Source organism: Limulus polyphemus, unplaced genomic scaffold, assembly GCF_000517525.1.
Source record: "Limulus polyphemus unplaced genomic scaffold, Limulus_polyphemus-2.1.2 Scaffold3088, whole genome shotgun sequence".
In the NCBI taxonomy this organism is placed as follows: Eukaryota; Metazoa; Arthropoda; class Merostomata; order Xiphosura; family Limulidae; genus Limulus; species Limulus polyphemus.
The window spans coordinates 33,622-40,526 of record NW_013668698.1 but is presented as its reverse complement, the minus strand read 5'-3'; the positions used below and the strand labels follow the sequence as shown (position 1 = coordinate 40,526).

The following is a 6,905-nucleotide window of genomic DNA, read 5'->3' as shown; positions in this document are numbered from 1 at the left end:
TTTGAGAACCGCTACGAAGTATTCCGCGAGAATTAAAGTGGTCCTCCAATTACCAAAGTTTGAGAACCGCTACGAGGTTTTCCGCGAGAATTAAAGTGGTCCTCCAATTACTAAAGTTTGAGAACCGCTACGAAGTATTCCGCGAGAATTAAAGTGGTCCTCCAATTACCAAAGTTTGAGAACCGCTACGAGGTTTTACGCGAGAATGAGAGTGGTCCTCCAATTACCAAAATTTGAGAACCGCTACAAAGTATTCCGCGAGAATTAAAGTGGTCCTCCAATTACCAAAATTTGAGAACCGCTACAAAGTATTCCGCGAGAATTAAAAGTGGTCCTCCAATTACCAAAGTTTGAGAACCGCTACGAGGTATTCCGCGAGAATTAAAAGTGGTCCTCCAAATACCAAAATTTGAGAACCGCTACAAAGTATTCCGCGAGAATTAAAGTGGTCCTCCAATTACCAAAGTTTGAGAACCGCTACGAGGTATTCCGCGAGAAACAGTTTGTGTAAAATCTGTGTTTCACAATATGACTACGTACAAGTTTTCGCAAAACGTCCACTCATTTGATAGAACTAGGTCAATTTTATACTGCATTAGGCGGGAAAACAAGTAAAAAGAATACGAAAGCACGTGACTATTGCTTCTACTAATTTAACAGTACGCGTTAAAACTGCAGTCGTATGCTGTTTGTGAAGTGCTTTTATATGTTATGTGACACTCGTAATTATAGACACACATAAACATTTACCCGCAGCACCTTGAAGTATTTTGTAAGGAAAGATATTAGGTTTTCGAGGCATGTTGATTTCAGATATGTGTCGAAAGTATTTTAATACTATTTAAGGTAACTTTCACTAAAGATTTGTACTCTCGTCTCCAGCTTCGTGTCTAGACATGTTGCTCCTAGTTTATTCGCCGATTCACAGTTCAAAGTAACCGATTTATCGCTACTAAAACTAAACGTACGTTTTTCACTGCATCTGCTCTAATGCTCACCAAAATCTAAAATCTCGATAATATAGAATGGTTCTTTCTAAAGATTAAATATTGTTGTACCTATCAGTTTTATCATCAATTAGGATAAAGAAGTTAGATGAATTAAAAAACAAGAAATCCGATAACCTGGAGAAAGGCAGACCCCTTCCTTATAAATAAGTTTTTGTTTTAAGCGCAAGGCCGCACAATCTGTCCTGTGCCCACGGAGTAGATCGAACCCCGAATTATAGGATTATAAGCTCTCAAGTTTAACGTTCAGCCATCCGAGGAGGGAGGGTGAGGGGTTATAAGAAGTGAAGAGAGGAGGTGTGCTTACCCCAACTATTAGTTTAAATATACGAAACGTTTAATAAGGGAGTTCTAAACTTTCTTAATACTCTACAATTCAGGCTTACATCCCGTGTAACATTTCTTATTAACACCTCTGATTTAAGGTTAAAATAGTGAAAGATTTAAGTTATGCGTTAAACAGATAGATATAAGAATTAGCATAATGATCTAATCACGATGTATACACTTGTAGCTTACACCTTTATCAAACATTACACCAATCTTATAGGTGCGTGAATATTCTCCTACTTCACATATTAGAATGATAATAAACAAAAAAACAGTGATTTCTCATTCTTTACTAATAAACATAAACAAATAACTATGGATGGTTTTTGATTCGCTGTTGTTGGTGGTGCTGGTGTTTTTAGCGCAAAGCTATACAATGAGCTCTGTCCACCACTGGGAATCGAATTTAGCATTATAAGTCCGGAAACTTACCACTGACCCACCGATTCTGATTCAATCCCTCTCCAACTAGAATTTGAATCTTTCAAGCCGAACGGCTCCTTAATCACACGAGGACTTACCGACCAAGTCCTAGACACCTACAGAATTTAGATATAGCCTTCAAATCGAACGGCACCTTAATCACACGAGGACTTACCGACCAAGTCCTAGACACCTACAGAATTTAGATAAGCCTTCAAATCGAACGGCACCTTAATCACACGAGGACTTACCGACCAAGTCCTAGACACCGACAGAACTTAGATATAGCCTTCAAATCGAACGGCACTTTAATCACACGAGGACTTACCGACCAAGTCCTACACACCTACAGAATTCAAATATTGCCTTCAAATCGAACGGCTCCTTAATCAAACTAGAACTTAGCGACCAAGTCCTAGACACCGACAGAATTCAGATATAACCTTTAAATCGAACGGCCCCTTAATCATACGAGGACTTACCGACCAAGTCCTAGACACCTATAGAATTTAGATATAGCCTTTAAATCGAACGGCACCTTAATCACACGAGGACTTACCGACCAAGTAGTCCTAGACACCTACAGAATTCAGATAAAGCCTTTGCTAATTATGAACTATAGACCAGAGGGAAGAAAGTCAGCAGCAAACGCCGCCATAAAATATTTGAACCAAATCAAGGGCTGTCTACCTATTTTATAAGGCGTCCACGTCTCGAACCACGGACCCTTCGATTCGCAGTCCCACGAGATAATCACTCGGCCACGACCGACCTAGAATACTGCTAGGAAGTATTACTGGCCAATGATTTGCACCGAGTCTGTGATAAACACAAACAGTATCATAACAAAACTTCAGACTCCGTTTTACACACCGTAAATATCCTGAACAGTTTTCTCGACACTGGGGTCTACTAAATTACCATAACCTAGTGTACAGTGTTGATAAATATAACCGTTGTTAAGAGGTTCTACTGCTGCTGACAGAACATCTCATTTTTTGATAGATATCGAGGTGCTAAAGGCATTTTTTAAGTAAAGCTCTGAAAAACTTGCGATCAGAGTGAGCTATCTGTTATTAATCTTCCCGAAACATAGTGACGATGTATCGGTTTCCAACGAGGTAGCAGGAACCTTGGTATCAGTTCCCACACGCTTTTGTTCTTCTTTATTTGTTTCAAACATCAAGGCAGTTTTGACCAGTAAATTAGATCAAACACAGAGCTATAATATTATCACAAGAAAAAACTATGATAGAACAAGCATTCAAAAAATGCCAAGCTGGGCGAGATGTATAGGAGGCCAGACATTCAAGTCTCGTGGGTTGAATGGATAAAAATGTATTCGGAGTATTTTCCTGACGCTTAACTCTCGATAAATAAGACTAATTTGAGTTTGATTAATGGAATTTTGGATATATATATATATTTGTTAAAGATTATCTTTATTGAGCAAACATAAGTTAAATGTAGTACAGAGGACTAGCTTTTCGAACCCCTCCTGCCAACAATCACGGCTATATGACCACGAATGTCTAGTTTTCAGATGTATCACGTGGTAATTTTTAAAGGTGTAGTGATACAAGTATCGTGAAGCCGTGATACGACTGTATCGATACATCGTCCGGTACGATTTATGTATCTTCACGATATTTGGTAAACTTTCAGTAAACATTACAAGTCTTTTGTACAGAAAAAAATCAGAATTTCTAATAAAGTATTTTTGCTAAATATTAATGATTCAATAAATGAAGATGAGTATTGAGTACTACATGTTGTCTTCATTTATTTTATCAAAAACATTACGTACAAAGTAACGTAACGAATTAACAATAACAGAACAGATATTAACTTTGTTTTATTGTACTTCTCTTGCCATCTGTCATTCAGTTGAACAAACCTGAGAATTTGAAAAATCACTGTAAAGTGTGAAGTACTTAAATAAGACAGTGTTAGTAATATAGATGATAAATTACAGACAAGACTGTCAAACTTTGTAACAAACCGTTGGTAAAACTTCTGTATCTAGATACGTATCGTATCGACTACTATGATGACATACGAACCCATAGTATTTTTATTCTTTTTATGTGAAATATTGAAAGTCTTAAAATCTTTTAGATATGTTAAAATAAGACCTCGATCCCAAAAGTATAACACAGAAGTACATACTAGTTTTAGATTTATTCCGCGGATCAAGAATCTTAAAAGAAAAACACTTTAGAACTTCAGAGAGGCATTTAATTCAAACATTTTCTTCTGGTTAAGTCACTGTAATAAGACGTTATTCTATGGCTTACCTCATATTTTTCAAGTCGTCAGTATATGGTATGTGGTTTACATTTCACGAATCAGTTTTTCCTACGCATGGATATGACGCGTTTCTCTGTACACTACGTAACGGGCCCTTCACCCTACCTAGCCCAGCTCCTGCCGACGGCAACAGAAGGGGGAAAAGACCGCAACTCTTCGACAAACTAACTGAGCACCACAGCAAGAGCATGAAATAAAGTTGGAATTCACTGAGGCGAGCGTCCTTCCCGATAGAACTCCTCAGGCTTACTGTTAAGTGGGCGACAAAGTTCCTGTAGCTGTTTGCAGCATCAGGGCTCGGGCTATCCTCGGGCAGGGGGCGGGTCTACATAGTCTCCTCCTCACTCAAAATCTGACGTGTGCACTGAGGGAAAAATCTGGGTAGTGAGACGAGGCGGTGGGTGGTTAACTCTAGCATCTATTTTCTCACGTGCTTGTTTACCGTAGTTGCGCCGAAATGCCTTGTAACTTTATACACACACATTTGCTTTAAGCCTTCTAGTTGCTAAGCCTAACCATCACCGTCCGACAAGAGAAACCATAACATTCCCATTTTACATATTCTCAAGTAGCTTGAACGATGTTTGAATTGAATCTTAATAAAATATGTTTATAATAAGACCATGAATCAAATCTTGGAATAGCATTACCGTCCGTTTATATCTTCAACACTTTTATAGAAAAAAAAAGTACTAAAAAACGTTAATTCACTCTTTATATTTTAGATAACATTTGATGTCATTTTTGAAGTTTTACGCGCTTTTTGATAAACACAAAATGTAATTATTCCATTAGCGACGACCTTTAACAAGGTGTTAAACTTTTTATTAGAAACTTATTTTACTGATATTCAGATATCCCTAACACTTTTGTGAACAAGATCCATCGTTCTAACGTCTAGTTCTATTGAAAACAAAACCCAAACCTCCATATATATATATATTCTCCCGGCAAGAAATCCAAGCTTCTATATAGTACAAATGAAATCCCAGCGTTCTACCACCCTGTAACCAAAGCATACTGATTCACGTTACACGGTACTTCTGACTGTTACTTTCCAACTTTAGATAAGCCTAAAAGTCGGTTCACTGATGCAGGCAAAGGAAAAAAACAACACGTAAACGACTCTAACTAATCAAACGCCGCATCAGTTGTTAAAACTGTCACTTCCAGTGCTTGGTGGATACAAAAATGGTCAAAATAAATCGTAAAATCCGTTTGTTCTTGTGAGGTTTGTGTGATTTACGGCTATCACTAAGCAACGCGTTTTCTGTAGTTTTCGTTTTTAGTGACTGTCTATAGTTACAAACTGGTAACTGCGCGCACTTTTTAAATTTGAAAGATACAATACAAAACGTTTTTAAAAATAAAGATATAGGTTCGTTATTATTTACACAAAAGTATAGATATACATGTCACTATCTCGGCATTAGTAATGTACTTAATGAACATAGTTTTCGTTATAAAATATACTTTTAACACCGTTAGACGGCTTTTTGTGCTGTGTTATTTCGTGCTTTGAGAAGACAAAACCATTTTCGAACCCAGTGATACATGTTGACACTGCTTGTATCAGAGTCAACAGAAACAACACATGGAAATCACGTGTCACTATTATCTCCAAAGTGTCATTATCCCAGCTTTCTCAGTTAGTTCCAGTCGTCTTGACTTCTCCTCAACAACTACTAAACAGTTCACAGCTAGGGGTTTTTCTTTATCTGTACACCTCCAGCGGCGCTAAGATTAAACGCCAGAGCCCCGCTGACCGCCGGTCATTTGAAAATGGCATTTCAAAGAACAAAAGACACCTGTCCATTCTGTAAACTCCTCTGCGTAGCTTTTGCAGGAAGGGGATTTACTTTTAATACGACCTCAGAATAAGGAAAACGTTGAATCGTGAGAAAGGACGAATCACAGAATTAAATAATTGTTATAGGCAATTCCTTCTGTACTCCATAGCTTTTGTGACATCCTAGTCTTATGGTCAAGCAACCCAGACCAAGGCCCCTTTACTAGGGGGGGGGGGGCTTACCCAAACCCACACGTTTAGCAGGAAGTCCTTGCCTACCCATTATCGTTCTGTACATGTACAGTTTATCTCCTCCTAATTACTCCAACCTTGGTGGTCGTGTACAGAGTTTCAGAATAGGTTATATATGTGTGTGTATTTTCTGACGTTTTAAGTCTTTGGTATGGTTCTCTTATACAAAACACCAGTCAACTAAGAGTTTATGAAACGCGAAAAATATTTTCTAATTATTTGTTGTTATGCGTAAAGATAGCCGATTGGTTCAGTATTAATTATTTTTTTTGTACTTGAACCTCAAATTAGAGAGTTTTGTTTTTACTCCGTTCCATTTTAAAACTCATGTGATGCTGCTGAAAATAAGGAATAATAAAGTTTGTACCTGTTACGACATTTATACACGACAAAAAGTAGGGTTAAAATCACTCCTCTTCCTTGTAAAATACATAGAAAACCCCTGAAATAATCTGTGGGATACATTGCAATAATGGCAATATTTATGTTTACATTTTTATGTGTTCCGTTACTTACACGTAATTAAGTACCTTGTAATCAGGGGACAGCTAGTATTATTCCTGGATGGGGAGGTTTAAGAGGTGATTCTAAGCCCCTGAAACAACAAACTTTAGCGAAAAAGTAAATACAAGATAGTAGTACTGAGTTACTAAGAGCAAACCGAAACAGAAAATGCAAAATAGAAAGAACATGTTGGAACTGCGGTAATTAAAAACCTACCCAAAAAAACTTCATTCGAAAATATTTCACTGCTAGTATCTACGGGGGTTCGACCCCCACAGAAAAAATGTTAT

General features: G+C 37.6%; 1 protein-coding gene across 1 annotated transcript in view; it reads right to left on the bottom strand.

Moving 5' to 3' along the window:
• The window catches only part of LOC106468627 (plexin-B-like), a 50,006-nt gene extending 45,756 nt beyond the window's left edge, over window positions 1-4,250 (bottom strand). Inside the window, exon 1 of the mRNA XM_022396972.1 lies at window positions 4,058-4,250. The gene's annotated coding sequence lies outside the window, so the exon portion shown is untranslated. The remainder of the gene's footprint in view (window positions 1-4,057) is intronic.
• Between the last annotated feature and the right edge of the window lie 2,655 nt (window positions 4,251-6,905).